The sequence below is a fragment of the Delphinus delphis genome, chromosome 3 (assembly GCF_949987515.2).
Source record: "Delphinus delphis chromosome 3, mDelDel1.2, whole genome shotgun sequence".
Taxonomy (NCBI): Eukaryota; Metazoa; Chordata; class Mammalia; order Artiodactyla; family Delphinidae; genus Delphinus; species Delphinus delphis.
In genome coordinates, this window is record NC_082685.1 from 43,479,114 (window position 1) to 43,501,076 (window position 21,963).

At 43.7% G+C, this 21,963-nt stretch overlaps 1 protein-coding gene across 1 annotated transcript in view; it reads right to left on the reverse strand.

The window, feature by feature from the left end:
* GALNT10 (polypeptide N-acetylgalactosaminyltransferase 10) overlaps window positions 1-21,963 on the reverse strand; it is a 223,359-nt gene that overhangs the window by 163,440 nt on the left and 37,956 nt on the right. The window lies entirely within an intron of this gene.

Here is a 21,963-nt window from a genome sequence, read left to right on the forward strand (position 1 = left end):
GACCTAATTACCTCCCAAAGGCCCCACCTCCAAATACCATCACATCGGTTCTCTTTCTATGTGAGGATACAACGAGATGTCGGCAGTTTGCAATGTGGATCCTCACCAGAACCAGACGATGCTGGAACCCTGATCTCAGACTTCCAACCTCCAGAACTGTGAGAAAAAACTTCTGTTGTTTATAAGCCACCCAGTCTTTGGTACTTTGTTACAGCAGCCTGAACTAAGACACATAACAACAAAAATAACAAAATGTGAATGGACAGATACTAAAATATAAATGTGGTTATCTCTGAGTGATCATAATCACTGGGGATTATCTTTTTGTGTTTGAGCTTATCTGTATTTTGCAGCATTCTACAACATCCTCCCTCTCCCCTCAGATGTCTCTCTCCACAATCCAAGAACTCTGCGCTGGCTAAGCCTGCAGCTCTGCTCCCCAGCTCTGGCCCAGCATTCCAAGGAATTGCCAAACTCCAAGCTCAGACTCCTCAGGAATGGGCTGGGGTGGGGCTTCTCCACAGGAGCCTCATCTAACTGGCAAACACACATTCTTTTCATGGGCATGTCCAGAAAGAGCCGCAGTCAAAAGTGAGAATGACACGTGTCTGAAATAGACCATCCCTCAGGCAGAACTCTGTGGGGCTCAGATTCTTGGCAAGGAGCCCTCCTCAAAGTAACATCTCCAGCCGTATACTGAACATTTAAGCTCTGCTCTGCCCAGGAAAGCTGTGCTAAATGTATTCTGATCATTATCTTATTTGATCTTCACAACCTTGCAAGGCCGGTATTCTTCCCCCAAATCATGGGTGAGGACACCTGAGGCTCTGCCGTATCTGGCTCTGGTCACGTAGCTAGGAGGTAGCCAAAGGGACTCAACCCCAAGTCTAACTCTGCTGCACACAGTGAAACAGCATCTTCTCAATGGTTTAGTAGACCTCGGTGTATCTGGCCTTGAATTTCCCTTTCCTCATCCATGGAGCTGGACTCTTGTCAACACTTGAGATTCCTAAATAAAATACTGACAGCTACCCCTTTCACAACTTCTCAGACTCTGCTCCCCAGCCACAAAATAGGATTGCTTTCAATTAATCCATGAGCATTTATTCTGTGTGCTAGGGAGGCTCACATTCAACCCAGAAATGGTCCATGTCCTTAAAAAAACTATCAGAAATGGTCCATGCCCTTAAGCATCCTAACATCTCATTGTAGATACAAGACCAACAGACTGAGAGGTCCCCAAAATTGTGTCCAGGTGACCCTTACTGAGTAGTCGACCCAGTGATTAGGGTCTCACTAACACTTCGGCAGGAAGGGCTACCATTCATTGGACCTGCCACATACCAAGTGCTCTATGTACTTCCTCTCTTCTAAAACTTATCTTAACCCTGGGAGATGTTCCTCACCATGCTATAGGTGAGGAAACTGGGGCTAAGTTGAGAGACTTGCCCAAGGTCACCCAGAACCAGGACTTGCCCTGTAGCATCTATCATACTCAGTTGCACTTGAGGGTTTTTTTGGGGTCTGTCATCCCGTCAGCCTGTAGGCCCAAAACAATAGGGACACATCTTGTTTAGAATCGTGTCCCTCACTGACCTAGTCCTGTACCTCACACACCTAAGTGTGAGCTTGCATATGGATGTGCATACACACACACACACAGGCAATACTAAAAGGGAAGGAGTCAAGGTAACTCAATAAGGAGCTCTGGATTCAGCTAGATCTGGGTTTGAACAAAAGCTTTTCCACGTCCTAAGTGTCTGTCCTTTAAATAATTCAGTCTTCTCTGAGCTTCCATTTCCTCGCCTATTATATGGGGATTCCAACAAACTCACCTCCTGGGGAGGGTATGAGGAATGAACAAGAGTCAGGGGTATCTATCTCTGAGCAAAAGGTCTGGCATGTAGTAACTGCTTATTAAAGTAGACATCTATTTCTCCAAGGCCGGAAACAGAAGTGCCCAATTAAATGAGACATCTGGAACTCTAGGTGTTCTGTTCGCCCAGTAGAATATGAGCTCGTTGAGGGCAGGGAAGGAACGTTTACCTCTACAACCCCAGCAGGAGCCAATAAATGGTGTTCCACAGGTGGCTGGTGATGACAGAGACGTTTCCTGCTCAGGAAGGTGACTCTGAGCTGGGCAAGGAGAGGGGTCCTGAGCCAGACTCACCTCTATAGTGGGGATGAAGCCAGCCCCTACCCTGCAGAGTTCTAATGAGACAGAAATGAAATAGCCTTGGAAAGCCTTCCCCACCTGACACTATGAGAAGAGGAGGACATGGTGATATGGGGGAAAGTGGGCAGAGAGGCTGGGAAGGCCTTGAAAGGGAGGCCAAAGACAGGCACGAAGAGGGAGGGCTTTGGAGCCATACAGTCTAGGGTTCAAGTCCCAGCTCTGACATTTATCAGCCTTGAGCCTTCACCTCACTGGGCCTCAGCTGCCTCATCTCTACAAGGAGGCAAACCAACAGAGCCACGCCCAGGAGGCTGTTGTGAATCGAATATAAGGTGTCCTGAGCTCCTGGTACATAGTAAGGTGTGCTGAGCTCCTGGTACACAGTAAGAGCTCAATAAATGGTAAGGTACATTATGGAGGATACACTTTTTTTTCTGAAGGTAAAAGTCTCCTTAGACAGTAACAGAGCCAAACAGGAATTCAGCTTAGTGCAATTGAAACAAAAACAGGAGAGCCGAAACCGTTTCCTGAGGATGACTATTTATGAGGCCAATTTCAGCTTCTGAGAGCTAATGAACCCCCCACGGCAGCCTCTGCGCAGCTCTGAGTCCAGAGCACAGGGACGCACCCTCCCCCGAGTTCCTGGAAGCACAGCAGCCACTTGCGGTACCCCATCAGCATTAAATAATCACGGCAATGATCCTAATAACGATCGGGGTAGAGGGTGGGAGGCTGGGGAGAAAGAGAAGGTGCAGGTGGGGAGGAATAACACTTAAGCTATTTTGCTTCCTCAAGACAAACTTCTGCCTGAAATAGATTAATTCAATCTGCATATTAATGTGGGTTACTAATTAATGACTAAAAAATGCTTTCAACAGGGAAAGTGCGACATGGATGCTTAAAAAAATAACATCCAGGAGTCACAGCGTAAGTATGGAAAGGAAATAAGCTGGCCTCTTTTTTCTTTTCTAACATTTAAAATTTTACAGTTGAAGGAAATGTAGGGCAATTAGGAAAACTCACTTAAAGCACAGAAACATAAAATAGGAAAGCCTGGTGTGAGGGGACGTCGTTTGTGTTCCTGCAGAACCTTCTCGCTTACCACAAGGGCTTGTGACTGCAAGCCTACTTTCTGTTTTGCCTCCTAGACCCCGAATTTCCTGAGGGCAGAGGCCCCATCTTCCGTCCCTTCCTATTTCTGGTCCCCAGTGCTGCACCAGGCACGTAGCGGGTAGTCAATAGTGTCACGAAACACATGAATGACCCCAAAAGAGGAGGGGAAGGGTTGCGCACAGTGAGTCCCTCCTGAGAGTACAGTATGGAAAGGAGAAGAAAGGAGTAACTTTACCGTGGAGAAATCTGACAAACCACACCTCAGCCAGGCGGTCACGGTCAACATCAGCAGTGATAAATCATGTGGATAGGATGTACCCTTGATGTACGTGATGAAGATAGCACTTCAGGTCTCTGTGGTCTTCCTTTCAAAAACCCGTAACTCTTGTCTAAACATCAGACAAATTCCAGTAGATTTTACAAAAATCCCCAGTCAGGACTCCTAGAAACTGTGAAGGTCATCAGAAACAAGGAAAGTCTGAGAAACTATCACAGCCAAGAGGAGCCTAAGTAGACACGGATATTTAATATAACGTCGTATATCCTAGAGGGATTTTACAGAGGGAGAAATGGGTCTAGGAGGAGAGACCCATCCAAGGTCTTGGAGACCCTCCAGGTGGATAGACTCTCAGAAGCATGCTGATGTATTAAAGAATCATGGACCTGGTATTCCTTTTCATACACAGTGAATATCTTGATTTTTTTTTTTTTTAATTTGCAACTTAGATGAGACTTCCTCCCTCCTCTGACAGCCCTCAACTTCTATTGCCCAAAAGTCCTGTAAAATTTGGTAGGCAAGCACCCCATGGGAATCAGGAAACTCAATGGGCTGGAAGAACGGTCCTCAGAGCTCCTTCAGATCACATCTTCCCATTGAGCACAAGAAAAACTGAGGCCCAAAGTAGGAGACAGTGTCTCGCCTATTGCTACTGCGGTACGTTGCTGTCACACTTAACTCATGCTTTCTCACTTGCAGTATTCCAAACGCTCTGCACTACCTGGATGTGAAGAACCAGTTTAGGGCCATGGAGGAATTCCGGCCAAATCCTAGCTCTATCTCTGCCAACCTCAAGGCAGTTAAGGGCAACCACGTGGAAAATGGTTTGGTACTTAGCAACACATCTTTTGCCCCAGCCCCAGGTCCCTGCCAAGCAGAAAGCCCAGGCCTGGCAGGCTGAGGCCTGGGACACAAAGACAGCATCCAATTGGGGTGTATGGAAAGAGCACATCTCGGCCTGGCTGGCAGGCCACACTCCCCTGTGTGGCCCCATCCGTCAGCCACCCTCAGGGATCTAATTTTTCAGCTCGGCATACGGTACATTTTCTAAATGTGACCCTGTTTCTGTTATGAGAATCAAAGTGCTCCAACCACAAGATCATAAATACCAAAAGTGATGGCTAATGGCAGTGGCAGTTTGCAAAATGCCAAATGGCAGTGAGAAGTGGACGCCATAAATTACGGTCCAACTCCTCCACTCTCACGTAGGTGTTTTGTGGTTTTTTAATGATAAGATCTGCTTTCAAGTGGACTTACAGGGGCTCCCCATGAATTCAGACAGAGCTTTTAAAAATACTTCTAACAGATGCTAAAAAGAAAACTAGAAGAGCCTACCACTTCAAACATAAAAACAAGTTTATTAAAAATGCTTTATGGGGCTTCCCTGGTGGCACAGTGGTTGAGGGTCCGCCTGCCGATGCAGGGGACATGGGTTCGTGCCCTGGTCCGGGAAGATCCCACATGCCGCGGAGCGGCTGGGCCCGTAAGCCATGGCCGCTGAGCCTGCGCGTCCATAGCCTGTGCTCCGCAACAGGAGAGGCCACAGCAGTGAGAAGCCCGCGTACTGCCAAAAAAAAAAAAAAAAAAAAGCTTTATGTATAATGGCCAAAATATGGAAAGTGGCTCATTTGAAGATGGAGACATTTAGTGTGAAAGTGGTAATGATTACAATAATAGTAATGAGCTAATGGTTTCAATAATTGTAATGACGACAGCTAAGATGTATTGGGTAATGCAATGGGCTAAGCATCCTACGTGGATTATTTTATTGAATTCTCACAAGAGCTTCATGTGGTTGGTCTATGGCTGTCCTTATTTTACACACGTGATAATTCAGGTTCCAAGAGATTAAGCTATTTGTCCCAGGTCATGCAGCAAACTGGTGAGTGACAGACTGGAGCTGTGAACACGCGGGGTCTAGCTTTAGAGCTCGGGATCCAGAGGGCCCTGCCAGTCCCGTTCCAGCCACAGCAGACCTAAGACGGAGCACACTGAGGGCTCCCAAACCTCAACACACATCACTGTGCACTCGGAGAGGCCTGGGACTACGTAAATGTCAAACTGTGGGACCTTGTCATCAGCACAACAAACAAAAGGGCAAACATTTAGAAAACACAACGGATCCCTATTTTCATGCAACCGTGAACTTCTAGGCCTGACTTTGTAGCCTCCGTGCCTTGATCAATAAAATGAGGGTGATACGACCTTCTGGCAGTTAGGAAAATTTGGTGAGATCACATATGTGAAAAGCTTCTTGAAAACCCCAAGGCACTGTACAAATGGTGTTGTTAATGAAAACACAGAAATAAAATGGATCAAGTCAAGCGTTAACATGCCTCCTCTCCTGTCCCCTTTACGGAGGCAGAGACTGGGGCTCAGAGAGATGAGGTAACTTGCTCAGGGTCTCGGAATTGAGAGGCAGAGGCTCGGCCACAAGAGAGCATCTGGAGGGCTATATGTTCCTCCCATTCTCACTGCCACCCTCAGTCCCCAACACACACACACACACACACACACACACACACACACACACACACACACACACACACACACACACACACACACACACACACCAGGGCTCCAGAAAACACAGTCTAAGACCTCCTGAGGAAGTCACCCCCCCAGGTCCCCCCAGAGCTGGAGCTCAAATCAGTGTTCCTGTCTCCAGGAGGTAGTTCCTCAAAGAGCACAGCCTGAGGACAGGTGTCATTGCGGTGTCAGAAACAGCCCATCTGTTCTGCCCTAAGCAGTGTGTACAGCTGCCGCTGTGGCCCGTGACCCGGGGGTGGAACCTGCAGACCCATCATTAAGACCAAGAGGTCCCCCCATTTCACGCTTATTTGGTTTATGCGCGGCTGGTCAGGGACATTTCTGATGAGCATGGGGAGAGAAGCAGGCCTGTGCTGGGCTGTGAGGGGACTGTGGCCCAGTGCCACCGCCAGCTGTCTAAGGACATGTCTCCAGGCTCTGTGTCCTTCCACAAATTTCATTCCTTTGGGAACTGTCCCACATTTTCACAAAATTCTTTGCATTAAACCATTTCCCTCAGGGCCTGTTTCCTCTAGTTTCTGACTTTCATAAAGCTGTAGAAAGGAAAGTTACAGAGTCGTAGAATCTCAGCTCAGAGGATCTTAGATGCTAAAGCTTGTCTACCTCAACCTCCCACCCCCACCCCTTCCTCCCATCTGGCAGTTAGGTCCCCTCTAAAGCATTCCTGCCAAAGGGTAATCCAGCCTCTGCTTGAATACCTCCAAGGACGGGGAACACACTACCTTAAGAGGCAGCTTGTTCCATATTCTGAATAATGTAGTGAGAGGTGGACAGCACGGACCCTGCCCAGGTCTCATGACAAGGCGAAATGAAAACACAGGGACCCTTGTTCAAAAATTAAGAATTTCAAGGTGGCAAGAGCAGAGCAGTGAACCAAGTGCAGGGCCCTTCTAAGCACAGGGCCCTGGACAACTGCACTGGTCGCAGCCCGTGTGGCCTGATTCTAATGGCCGATTCCAAGGGTTCGGATCCCACTTACTAACCAGGACTAGCCTCACGTGTAAAATGAAGGTAATGCTACCTAGTTCATAAACTTGTTTCTGAGGATGATACGAGTCACGATGTGAAGTGCTTAGAACAAAACCTGGCACAAAGTAAACGCCATCATTTTTGTGCCCAAGACGCAACTACGGGAAGAAAAAGAAGTCCATGTGGCATTCTCCAAGCTAGCACTTTTGATATCTGCACACGGCGCTTACAGCCTTGTAAGCCTTCCCTTTACCTGGAGCAGAGTTTCTGGCTCTTGCCACCACTGCCAGCCACTAAGGGCACAGGTAGGAACAATCACAGCCACCATCACGGACAGATCCAGTTTTGTGGGACCTGATGTTTGTGTTTTGCGGGGTGAGGATAGGGGTGAGCAGAGGCTCTTTAAGAGAAAGAATACGAAATGAAGACAGGCACATGACATATTTTTTTATATGTTGCTAGATGTAGTCCCAACTCAATTTTCTCACTGCAGGATCCTAAAAATGCCTGTGGTCACCCCAATACCACAGGCCAGGAGGGGGGGGTCAGATTTGAGAGAGGCAGCGGTCTTAATTGGGTGTGGTTAAACCATCTCGCTTTTGCAAATTTTAAGAGAACATATGACCATGGAACATGTTGCTAGGCCCCTCCCAGGGCCGTGGAGGGGAGGGGCCGTGAAGCTTCATGGTAAACCTGATGCTGGTACCATGGCTCATGATGTCTACATAAGATATTCAGTAGAAAAGTAAACTCCCTAAGGAGCGAGGCACAGTCCCAGGTCCTGTTGATTCCAACCCTTAAATGTCTGTCTCTTGAAGGTGTCTACTCCTCTCCATCGTCCCCTGCCTGGGCTTCACGGCACTGGCACCCTGGTCCCCTCCTGGCCAGTCTCCACATAGCAGCTGCAGCGATCCATGCAGAATTAAAGCCTGATCATGTAAATCCTACAAGGGCTTCTCACTGACATTGGGATACAATCTAAACTCCTCACCACGGAGCACATCTTCCTTCCAAGACCCCCACCCACCCTTTCTGGTCCCAAACCTCACTGTTCAACCCTGCAAGGTCAAGCCCCAGTCAGACAAGCAGGATGCTCTGTCTGGAATCCTCTCCTCATCCCATACTCCAACCTGGCTAACCTCATCCTTTGATATTCGCTTAAATGGTACTTCTCCCAAGCAGCTTTCCCAGGGCCCCCCAAAGCATAAACAAATCCGAGTTTGGCACCTGTGTGCTCACACTGCACCCTCCACATGACCCAGAAAAGCACTTCTGTCACCTTCTTGCCATTACAGTACTTAACAACCTGGCTCTCAACGAGGCTGAACGTGGCACGAGGGAGGGCCCTGCCTACCCGGTATCCTCGGTGCTAGCACAGCATCAGAAGCATGGTTAGGTGTGCAACACCACGCGCTGGTGAATGAGTAAGCATCTCAGAATGCCAAAAACAGAGGGCCACGGTGCCACGAGCACTGGGGTGGCGCTCTGAAGAGCCACAGCCCCATCTCAGCGCTGCCACATAACCCACTGGACAACCCAGGGCAACAGCCAGGCCTCCACGCCTTGGGGCCACACACTGTGTTCAGAGACCAGAGCCTTGGCTCCGCCAGGGCCGCCAGCAGAGAGCCGGCCTCTCCTTGCAGAGATGGCACAGTGAGGCCGTGTCCTTTCTGCTGAGTCTCCTCGGCACAGAAATCTTACAGGAGCAGCCTGACTTCAGAGCCCTTCATTTATTATTCATTTACTTCCTTGTAACACTGCTGCTGCAGCACGCGAAGGACACAGCCCTGGAATGGACTTCCCACCTACCTGCACGCTAGCACTGATTCACCCCAGCCAAGGCACATGGCTTCTGAGTTGTCTATTTTCGACAGCCCAACAAGCCTGGGATTTGCAAAGAGCCAACCAGGAGACAAGACATCCTCTCTCCCATTAATAATGCTCTTTAAACACTCCACACATTTTCATATTTATCATTTCCTCTAAAATATCTTATATATATAACATTCTTCTGAGGGATGGAGCTCAGGGTTTACTATCTTCATTTTATAGATGAGGAAACTGAGGCTCAGGAAGGCTGAGTAACTTGTCCAAGGTCAGACAGCTCCTAAGTGGCAGAGCCCATGAGAACCTGAGGGGCAACTGACTCCACAGCCCACACTCTACCGCACAGTATTCTCCCTTCTGCATTCTAAAGATATTTTTAGGAATGATTTTTAATATCCAGAACATATCTACAAATTAATTTTTGTTCCCCAAGACAAATAAGCTTGAAAAATAGGAAAAAAAAATGTGAAAGGAAGTTGAAGCTGCTTCACACTGTATAAAATTAACCATGTATCCAGTACAAGTCCCGCCCTCTAGCCATGGTGCACTCCTTTCTAGTGTTCAAGCAAGCCAGCTCTCTGTGGCCTCAGGGCCCCGTCCTTGCTGTTTATTCCACCTAAAACTCTTCTCCTGGCTTCTTTCCAGACTTCAGGTCACAGCTTGACCATCACTTCTTCATAGAAACTTCCTTGAACCCTCTCCCTGACTCTCCTACACCAGTCTGTTTATTTCCTCACAGCACCCATCATCATTGTGTTATTAATGTTTTTCGCTTGTTTATCGTCTGTTTCTTCCACTAGAATGCAAGCTTCCTGAAGGCAGGGAGTGGTTTTTGCACCAGTGCACTCCCATCCCATAGAACTATGCCTTGTGCACTGAATAAATCAATAAATCTTATTGGCATTTGACCACTGTTATAGCCCACAGTAGCTCATTTATAATAACCAAATTACATACAATGGCCAAATAACCTTCAAACAATCAAATATAGGAAGAAGGACAGATAACAGCCTTCTATTTTTATTAAGGATAAAAATAAGAGGCCCAGAGAAATGAAGCAGCTTGTCTGAAGCCATACAGCAATGAAAGATGGAGCTAGACCTTGAACCCACCAGTGATCTGGCTTTCTAATACTGTCACATTTTATAAAAATCTGCTTAAAATATTTTTCCTTCAGTTTCTTCCCACTGCCTTAAAGATTCTCACAGGTCACTGTGCTGTTTGCTGAGCCGTCTGGCTCTCCCTCCCATGAGGGCAGAGAGCCACCCATGCCTGCAGCATTTCTTTGAGCTGACATACTGCAAGGGAATGTGAATTAACCGGCTCTCTGGAGTGAAGCTAATCCACAACCCAAAGTATGCAGAATCCTGTGCAGAAAAGGTGATGGGCACGAAAACCTGGGTTTCTAGGATTCCGGAATGCACAGGCAAGCCTGCAAGTATCTGTATCTGTATCTGTATCCGAGAGAGCTAAAACGTGTATACGGAAGAGATATGCTATCAATAAGGCTGCTACCAAAACCATGACCTAGAAAACACGGGCATGACTTTGAGACGACAGACCAAGGTACTGCCCCATCATGGCCTCATTCCTCCCAAGAGAGCGGGCTTCACTCTCATTCTAATATGCCCATGGTGAAAAATAAAACCCAAAATTAAATTAATCAAAACCCAAACTTTAGGGCTTCCCTGGTGGCACAGTGGTTGAGAGTCTGCCTGCCGATGCAGGGGACACGGGTTCATGCCCCGGTCCAGGAAGATCCCACATGCCGCAGGGCGGCTGGGCCCGTGAGCCATGGCCGCTGAGCCTGCGCGTCCGGAGCCTGTGCTCCGCAACAGGAGAGGCCACAACAGTGAGAGGCCTGCGTACCGCTAAAAAAAAACAACCAAACTTTACAGCTAATAGGAAAAGGAAAGTCATCTCTCCCCCTCTATACAATGGAAAAGCTGAGGCTGTTCAATTTCAAAGTTATCTAACCTAGTGATTCCTTGACTTCTGATTTCAATGGACTTGAAAAGATTCCCCCCCAACACCAAAACGCTGGGAAGAGACCTAGTGTTGTCAGCTTTGTGTTCTGTTCAATAAATACATTCAAACAAACCAAGGAGACAAACAACCTATCGTCTGCTACCATTTCAGAAAATAAAGGACATATTATACCAAGTTGGAATGATATCCACTTGGGATAAGTAACACAATAAGTTCTTTGATAAAACTCACTGTTCTCTCCCCATTTTTTCTTTAATTTTACCTTGGACTGGTGGACATTTCAACAACTGGAACAAGTCTGTGGACCAGTGACTGGGAATTACAGATCCAACCCATCCCCCTCATCTACAAATAAGGAGACGGCAACCCCAAGGTTCACAAAGCTGGTTAGCAATAGGCCCTCAGGAAGAACAGTATGGGAGTATATAATAAGGGGCTGACTCTAGATGTGGTGGAGTACAGGTATTTTAATCAAACTAAAACAAAACCTCAACTCTGTTGGTTTAGGTGATTTAGTAAACGGGAAAGATGCAAAGCCCAGGGCTTCATTAGATGTTCTTAATAACACAGTGTACAGACTACCATATGGGAAAAATAAACCCCTCCCTCCCTTGGTTTTCTGGTGTTTACCAAAGGAAAGGAAAACAAAAACTGACATAAATGCAATTAATCCCACAGAAGAAACAGTTTCTAACAACCACAACATAAAATGTTTGAGGCCCAACTTTCATTTCCAGAAGTATGGTAGACTGGATACTCTGATAAACCATTACCTGAAAACAACCAAAAAAGCAGAATAAAAATGTAATAAAGGAAACAAAATCATATATTTTTAAATGTATTGGTAAGTTTGCTAGAAAGTAAGAAATAATCAGAAACCAAAAACCAAACGAAAATAGGAAGCCAGAAGCAAGGAGAAGTGAAACTGGCTTTTGTCTGAGGGCATTTACTAAAACAGGTTAACACCAGTGTTGATTTGCACATGCTCTTACAACACAGGACACAGAGGACAAAGCCAGAGTCCACACCAGGTGGGGAGCTGTATAGGGATCCACTCTATACCAGCAATCACATAGAGCTAGGACTCCCTACATCACCCAGAGGACTGGCTCAAATTTCGGCAATGAGTAAATGGGGTGGGAAAGAATCTCTCTTGAGAATTTGTTGCCACAAGCCAACCCTCGTACAAGTTTGTGGTCCATAATCAGAGTATCTGGGAGGTATGAAAACTTCAAACTGAGAATTTAGTGTAAAATGATCCCACCATGTATGTGGCACAACCAAATGCCAATCCTTCCTGGAGGAACATACCTTCAGAGAATTCCCACAGAAAAGGTTCCACGAAATATGAGTCCATGGTAAAACAAATGAACATACAAAATGTATAAAGAAATGAGGTACTAGAAAAGCAGTGAAAAAAAACACACAGCTAAGAGACATGGAAGATATGGTGGAAAGTTCTTTAAAATGTCTAAAGTTACAGTAGGAAAGGAAAGCGAAAATGGGACAATGGAAATATTGAAGAGATGATGGCTGAGAAATTTCCTACTGATAAAAGACAATAATCCAAGATTCTGAAAGACTAATCCCAAGCAGGATTTAAAAAAATACACTAATACCAAAGCCAGACAAAAACATTAAAAGAAAACTACACAAAAATTCCCTCTTCAAAACAGTTATTAAAATTCTAAATATAATTTTAGCAAATCAAATCAAACAATATATTAAAAGAATAATAAATCATGACCAGTAGAGTTTATCCCAGGAAAGCAAGGTTGGTTTAGCATTCAAAATCTGTCAATATAATCCACATATTAACAGATTAAAAAAGAAATACCAAATAATCATCTCAATAAATACAGAAAAAGCTGTTGACAAAATCCAACATCTACTCCTAATTAAAACAAAAAATCTTTCAAGAAACTAGAAAGGAACTTTCTCAATCTGATAAAGGCCATTTACAAAAAAGCTACAGTTAGCATCACATATAACGTCACCATTAAGACTAAATACTTTCACTCAAAGATCAGAAACAAGACAAGGATATCCACTCTCACAGCTTTTATTCAACACTGTACTGGCGCTTCTAGCCAGTGCAATAAGGCAAGAAAAAGATACAAAGTCACCTAGATTGAAAAGATTTGCAAAAGACATGATTGCCTATGTAGAAAAACTGATGTAATGTACACAAAAGGCTATTAGAACTAATAAGTGAGTTTAGCAAGTTTGCAGGAGACAATATATTAAAAAACAAATTGGGGACTTCCCTGGTGGTACAGTGGTTAAGAATCCACCTGTCAGTGCAGGGGACATGGGTTCAATCCCTGTTCCAGGAAGATCCCACATGCTGCAGAGCAACTAAGCCCGTGAGCTACAACTACTGAGCCTGCACTCTAGAGCCTGTGAGCCACAACTACTGAGCCCACGTGCCACAGCTACTGAAGCCTGCGCGTCTAGAGCCCATGCTACGCAACAAAAGAAGGCACTGCAATGAGAAGCCTGAGCACCGCAATGAAGAGCAGCCCCCACTCTCCGCAACTAGAGAAACGCTGCATGCGGCAACGAAAACCCAATGTAGCCAAAAATAATAAAAATAAAAATAACTTAAAAACCCAAAAAACAAACAAAATAATTGTATTTTAAAATATTAGCAATGAAAAAGAAACTGAAATTTTTGCAATAACGTTCATGACAAAATCCAAAATTATCAAATCCGCTGGATAAATCTGAAAAAGATGTAAGACCACAAACAACAAATATTGCTAAGGTAAATAAAAAACTCTATCAAAAAAGCTATGCAATATACAGAAGAATAACTATTGATGAGATGTCCATTTTTCTAAAACTGACCAATGGATTCAATGTAATCCTAATAAACATCCCAGCAGGCTCTTTTACAGTAATTGGTAAACTGACTCTAAGACTCATCTGGAAATGCGAAGCACCTGGAATAGCCAAAACAACTTTGGAAAAGGATAAAGTTGGATAACTAACACCCGATTTCAAGACATACTATAAAGTGACAGTAATCCAGACAGTGTGGTACTGGCATAAAGAAAAACAAATCAATGAAACACAATAGAGGGTACAGATATAGACCCACAGGTATATGAACAACCGATTTCTGACAGAGGTGCAAAGGCAATTAAGTGGAGAAATGACAGTACACTCAACTAATAATACTAGAACAACTGGATACCAATATATAAGAGGAGGGGCAGGGAGGGGGGATGGGGATGAGAAGGAAGAGGATGAGGAGGACTTTGGTCCATACTTCATGCTACAAACAATAACTCAAAATGGATCACAGCTCTAAATTTAAGACCTAAAATTATAAAGCTTCTAGAAGAAAACATAAGAAAAAAACTTTGTGATTTTGGGTTAGGCAAATATTTCTAGATATGACACCAAAGACATGATATATAAAGGAACAAACTGATAAATCAAACTATATCAAAATTTAAAATTTCTGCCACTGTTAACAGAATAAAAACACAAGCCACAGACTAGAGTAAATACTGCAAACCATGTATCTGATAAAGGACTTGTATCCAGAACATAAAGAACTCTCAAAATTCAATAACGGGAAACCAAACAACCCAATTTTTAAAGAATGGGCAAAAGATTTAAACAAACCCATTACAAAGAAGATACACACAGGGCAGAGAAGCACATGAAAAGATGCTCAGCATCACTGGTCATCAGAGAAATACAAATTAAAACCACAATGAGATACTACTACACACCTATTAGAATGGCTAAAATTCAAAAGACTGATAACACTAAGTGTTGATAGTGATGTGGAGTTGGTAAAATTCTCAAACACTGCTGCTGGGAACTTAAAATGGTACCACCATAACTTTAAAAAAGTTAAATAGAGCAGATCCTCAGTATCTGTTGGGAATTGGTTTCAGGATTCCGTGAGGATACCAAAATCCATGGATGCTCAAGTTCCTTATGTAAAATGATATAGTATCCTCCCATTTACTTTTTTTTTTAAATGTTTTCTTAAACACCTTTACTGGATTGCAATTGCTTTAGATTATCGTGTTAGTTGCTGCTGTATAAAAAAGTGAATCAGCTATATGTATACACATATCCCCATATCGCCTCCCTCTTGCATCTCCCTCACACCCTCCCTATCCCACCCCTCTAGGTGGTCACAAAGCACTGAGCTGATCTCCCTGTGCTATGTGGCTGCTTCCCACTAGCTATCTATTTTACATTTGGTAGTGTATATATGTCCATGCCACTCTCTCACTTCGTCTCAACTTACCCTTCCCCCTCCCCATGTCCTCAAGTCCATACCCCACGTCTGTGTCTTTATTCCTGTCCTGACCCTAGGTTCATCAGAACCAGTTTTTTTTCTTAGATTCCATATGTATGTTAGCATAGGGTATTTGTTTTTCTCTTTCTGACTTACTTCACTCTGTATGACAGACTATAGGTCCATCCACCTCACTACAAATAATTTCGTTTCTTTATATGGCTAAGTAATATTCCATTGTATATATGTGCCACATCTTCTTTATCCATTCATCTGTCAATGGACACCTAGGTTGCTTCCATTGTAATGGCTACTGTAAACAGAGCTGCAATGAACATTGTGGTATGTGACTTTTTAAATTATGGTTGTCTCAGGGTATATGCCTAGTAGTGGGATTGCTGGGTCACATGGTAGTTCTATTTTTAGTTTTTGGGGGAACCTCCATACTGTCCTCCAAAGGGGCTGTATCAACTTACATTCCCATCAACAGTGCAAGAGGGTTCCCTTTTCTCCACACACTCGCCAGAATTTATTGTTTCTAGATTTTTTGATAATGGCCATTCTGACTGGTGTGAGGTGATACCTCATTGTAGTTTTGCTTTGCATTTTTCTAATGATTAGTGATGTTAAGCATCCTTTCATGTGTTTGTTGGCAATCTGTATATCTTCGCTGGAGACATGTCTATTTAGGTCTTCTGCTCATTTTTGGATTGGGTTGTTTGTTTTTTTTGTTATTGAGCTGCTTGCATATTTTGCAAATTAATCCTTTGTCAGCTGCTTCGTTTGCAAATATTTTTTCCCATTCTGAGGGTTGTCTTTTTGTCTTGTTTATGGTTTCCTTTGCTGTGCAAAAGCTTTTAAGTTTCATTAGGTCCCATTTGTTTATTTTAGTTTTTATTTCCATTTCTCTAAGAGGTGGGTCAAAAAGGATATTGCTGTGATTTATGTCACAGAGTGTTCTGCCTATGTTTTCCTATAAGAGCTTTATAGTGTCTGGCCTTACATTTAGGTCTTTAATCCATTTTGAGCTTATTTTGGGTATAGTGTTAGGGAGTGTTCTAATTTCACTCTTTTACACATAGCTGTCCAGTTTTAGTGTTAGGGAGGGTTCTAATTTCATTCTTTTACACATAGTTGTCCAGTATTGCTGTTGGGGAGTGTTCTAATTCCATTCTTTTACATGTTGTCCAGTTTTCCCAGCACCACTTACTGAAGAGGGCGTCTTTTCTCCATTGTATATTCTTGCCTCCTTTATCAAAGATAAGGTGACCATATGTGCATGGGTTTATCTCTGGGCTTTCTATCCAGTTCCATTAATCTATATTTCTGTTTTGGGGCCAGTACCATACTGCCTTGATTACTGGAGCTTTGTAGTATAGTCTGAAGTCCAGGCGCCTGATTCCTCCAGCTCCATTTTTCTTTCTCAGGATTGCTTTGCCTATTCGGGGTCTTTTGTGTTTCCATTCAAATTGTGAAATTTTTTGTTCTAGTTCTGTGGAAAATGCCATAGGTAGTTTGATAGGGATTGCACTGAATCTGTAGATTGCTTTGGGTAGTACAGTCATCTTCACAATGTTGATTCTTCCAATCCAAGAACATTGTATATCTCTCCAACTGTTGGTACCATCTTTAATTTCTTTCATCAGTGTCTTATAGTTTTCTGCAAACAGGACTTTTGTCTCCTTAGGTAGGTTTATTCCTAGGTATTTTATTCTTTTTGTTGTCATAGTAAATGGGAGTGTTTCCTTAATTTCTCTTTCAGATTTTTCATCATTAGTGTATAGGAATGCGTGCAAGAGATTTCTGTGCATTAATTTTGTATCCCGCTTCTTTACCAAATTCATTGATTAGCTCTAGTAGTTTTCTGGTAGCGTCTTTAGGATTCTCTATGTATAGTATCATGTCATCTGCAAACAGTGAAAGTTTTACTTCTTCTTTTCCAATTTGTATTCCTTTTACTTCTTTTTCTTCTCTGACTGCTGTGGCTAAAGCTTCCAAAACTATGTTGAATAAGAGTGGGCAACCTTGCCTTGTTCCTAATCTTAGTGGAAATGGTTCCAGTTTTTCACCATTGAGAACGATGTTGGCTGTAGTTTTGTCATACATGGCCTTTATTATGTTGAGGTAAGTTCTATGTCTACCTTCTGGAGAGTTTTTTATCATAAATGGGTGTTGAATTTTGTCAAAACCTTTTTCTGCATCTATTGAGATGATCATATGGTTTTTATCCTTCAATTTGCTAATATAGTGTATCACACTGATTGATTTGCGTATATTGAAGAATCCTTGCATTCCTGGGGTAAACCCCACTTGATCATGGTGTATGACCCTGTTAATGTGCTGCTAGATTCTGTTTGCTAGTATTTTGTTAAGGATTTTTGCGTCTGTATTCATCAGTGATATTGGCCTATAGTTTTCTTTTTTTGTAACATCTTTGTCTGGTTTTGGTATCAGGGTGATGGTGGCCTCTGAGAATGAGTTTGGGAGTGTTTCTCCCTCTGCTATATTTTGGAGGAGTTTGAGAAGGACAGGTGTTAGCTCTTCTCTAAATGTTTGATAGACTTCGCCTGTGAAGCCATCTGGTCCTGAGCTTTTGTTTGTTGGAAGATGTTTCATCAGAGTCTCAATTTCAGTGCTGTGATTAGTCTCCTTATATTTTCTATTTCTTCCTGGTCCAATCTTGGAAGGTTGTGCTTTTCTAAGAATTTGTCCATTTCTTCCAGGCTGTCCATTTTATTGCCATATACTTGCTTGTAGTAATCTCTCAGCCTCCTTTGTATTTCTGCAGTGCCAGTTGTTACTTCTCCTTTTTCATTTCTAATTCTGTTGATTTGAGTCTTCTCCCTTTTTTTCTTGATGAGTCTGGCTAATGCTTTATCAATTTCGTTTATCTTCTCAAAGAACAAGCTTTTAGTTTTATTGATCTTTGCTATTGTTTCCTTCATTTATTTTTCATTTATTTCTGATCTGATCTTTATGATTTCTTTCCTTCTGCTAACATTGGGGGGTTTTTGTTCTTCTTTCTCTAACTGCTTTAGGTGTAAGGTCAGGTTGTTATTTGAGATGTTTCTTGTTTCTTGAGGTAGGATTGTATTGCTATAAACTTCCCTCTTAGAACTGCTTTTGCTGCATCCCATAGCTTTTGGGTTGTCATGTTTTCACTGTCATTTGTTTCTAGGTATTTTTTGTTTCTCTCTTTGATTTCTTCAGTAATCTCTTGGTTATTAAGTACTGTATTGTTTAGCCTCCATGTGTCTGTTTTTTTTTTTTACAGATTTTTCCTGTTATTGATATCTAGTATCATAGCATTGTGGTCGGAAAAGATACTTGATACAATTTCAATTTTATTAAGTTTACCAAGGCTTGATTTGTGACCCAAGATATGATCTATCCTGGAGAATGTTACATGAACACTTGAGAAGAATGTGTATTCTGTTGTTTTTGGATGGAATGTTCTATAAATATTAACTAAACCTATCTGGTCTGTTGTGTCATTGAAAGCTTCTGTTTCCTTATTTATTTTCATTTCGGATGATCTGTCCATTGGTGAAAGTGGGGTGTTAAAGTTCCCTACTATGAATGTGTTACTATCGATTTCCCCTTTTATGGCTGTTAGTATTTGCCTTATGTATTGAGGTGCTCCTATGTTGGGTGTGTAAGTATTTACAATTGTTATATCTTCTTCTTGGATCGATCCCTTGATCATTATGTAGTGTCCTTCTTTGTCTCTTGTAATAGTCTTTATTTTAAAATCTATTTTGTCTGATATGAGAATTGCTACTCCAGCTCTCTTTTGATTTCCATTTGCATGGAATATCTTTTTCCATCCCCTCACTTTCAGTCTGTATGTGTCCCTAGGTCTGAAGTGGGTCTCTTGTGGACAGCATATATACAGGTCTTGTTTTTGTATCCATTCAGCCAGTCTATGTCTTTTGGTTGGAGCATTTAATCCATTTACATTTAAGGTAGTTATCGATATGTATTTTCCTATTACCATTTTCTTAATTGTTTTGAGTTTGTTACTGTAGGTCTTTTCCTTCTCCTGTGTTTCCTGCCTAGAGAAGTTCCTTTAGCATTTGTTGTAAAGCTGGTTTGGGGGGTGGGCGGTGAATTCTCTTAGCTTTTGCTTGTCTGTAAAGGTTTTAATTTCTCCAGTTGAATCTAAATGAGATCCTTGCTGGGTGGAGTAATCTTGGTTGTAGGTTTTTCCCTTTCATCACTTTAAATATGTCCTGCCACTCCCTTCTGGCTTGCAGAGTTTCTGCCGAAAGATCAGCTGTTAACCCTTTGGGGATTCCCTTGTATGTTATTTGTTGTTTTTCCCTTGCTGCTTTTAATATTTTTTCTTTGTTTTTTTTTTTTTTTTTTGAGGTACGTGGGCCTCTCACTGTTGTGGCCTCTTCTGTTGCGGAGCACAGGCTCCGGATGTGCAGGCTCAGTGGCCATGGCTCACAGGCCTAGCCGCTCCACAGCATGTGGGATCTTCCCGGACTGGGGCACGAACCTGTGTCCCCTGCATTGGCAGGCAGACTCTCAACCACTGTGCCACCAGGGAAGCCCTGTATTTTACTTTTGATAGTTCGATTATTATGTGTCTTGGAGTGTTTCTCATTGGATTTATCCTGTGTGGGACTCTCTGCGCTTCTTGGACTTGATCAACTATTTCCTTTCCCATATTAGGGAAGTTTTCAACTATAATCTCTTCAAATATTTTCTCAGTCCCTTTCTTTTTCTCTTCTTCTTCTGGGACCCCTATAATTCGAATGCTGGTGCATTTAATGTTGTCCCAGAGGTCTCTGAGACTTCCCTCAATTCTTTTCATTCTTTTTTCTTTATTCTGCTCTGCAGTAGTTATTTCCACTATTTATCTTCCAGGTCAATTATCCATTCTTCTGCCTCAGTTATTCAGCTATTGAGTCCTTCTGGAGAATTTTTAATTTCATTTATTATGTTGTTCACAATTGTTTGCTCTTTAGTTCTTCTAGGTCCTTGTTAAACATTTCTTGTATTTTCTCCATTTTATTTCCAAGATTTTGGATCATCTTTACTATCATTACTCTGAATTCTTTTTCAGGTAGACTGCCTATTTCCTCTTCATTTGTTTGGTCTGGTGGATTTTTACCTTGCTCCTTCATCTGCTGTGTGTTTCTCTGTCTTCTCAGTTTGCTTAACTTACTGTGTTTGGGGTCTCCTTTTCGCAGGCTGCAGGTTCATCATTCCCGTTGTTTTTGGTGTCTTCTCCCAGTGGGTAAGGCTGGTTCAGTGGGTTGTGTGGGCTTCCTGGTGGAGGGGACTGGTGCCTGTGTTCTGGTGGATGAGGCTGGATGTTGTCTTTCTGGTGGGCAGGACTGGTGTGTTTTGGGGTGTCTGTGACCTTATTATGATTTTAGGCAGCCTCTCTGCTAATGGGTGGGGTTGTGTTCCTGTCTTGCTAGTTGTCTGACATAGGGTGTCCAGCACTGGAGCTTGCTGGTCTTTGAGTGGAGCTGGGTTTTAACATTGAGACAGAGATCCCTGGGAGATCTCTCGCCAATTAATATTACATGGGGCGAGGAGGTCTCTGGTAGTCCAATGTCCTGAACTCAGTTCTCCCACCTCAGAGGCTCAGGCCTGACACCCGGCCAGAGCACCAAGACCCTGTCAGATGCACGGCTCAGAAGAAAAGGGAGAAAAAAAAGAAAGAAAGGGAACAAAAAATAAAATAAAGTTATTAAAATAAAAGAATTTTTTAAATAATTTTTAAAAGATAAATAAAAAAAAAAGAAGAGAGCAACTAATAAACATATCCACCAATGATAACAAGCGCTAAAAGCTAAACTAAGATAAATATAAAAATCAGTAACTAGTCTGTTGCATACAGCAAACCCCAAGTCTACAGTTGCTCCCAAAGTCCACCACCTCAATTTTGGGATGATTCGTTGTCTATACAGGTATTCCACAGATGCAGGGTACATCAAGTTGATTGTGGAGATTTAATCCTCTGCTCCTGAGGCTGTTGGGAGAAATTTCCCTTTCTCTTCCTTGTTTGCACAGCTCCCGGGGTTCACCTTTGGATCTGGCCCCACCTCTGCGTGTAGGTCACCTGAGGGCGTCTGTTCTTTGCTCAGGACGGGGTTAAAGTAGCAGCTGATTCGGGGGCTCTGGTTCACTCAGGTCAGGGGTGAGGGAGGGGTACGGAATGCGGGGCGAGCCTGTGACAGCAGAGGCTGGTGTGACGTTGCAACAGCCTGAGGCGCACCATGTGTTCTTCCGGGAAAGTTGTCCCTGGATCACGAGACCCTGGCAGTGGCGGGCTGCCCAGGCTCCTGGGAGGGGAGGTGTGGATAGTGACCTGTGCTCGCACACAGGTGGCTGCAGCAGCAGCCTTAGCATCTCATGCCCGTCTCTGGTGTCCGTGCTGATAGCCATGGCTCACGCCCATCTCTGGAGCTCGTTTAGGCGGTGCTCTGAATCCCCTCTCCTCGCGCACCCTGAAACAATGGTCTCTTGCCTCTTAGGCAGGTCCAGACTTTTTCCCGGACTCCCTCCCGGCTAGCTGTGGTGCACTAGCCCCTTCAGGCTGTGTTCAGGCAGCCAACCCCAGTCCTCTCCCTGGGATCCAAACTTCGAAGCCCGAGCCTCAGCTCCCAGCCCCCGCCTGCCCCAGTGGGCGAGCAGACAAGCCTCTCGGGCTGGTGAGTGCTGGTTGGCACCGATCCTATGTGCAGGAATCTCTCCGCTTTGCCCTCCGCACCCCTGTTGCTGTGCTCTCCTCCGTGGCTCCGAAGCTTCCACCTTCTCCCCCGCCCCCACCCC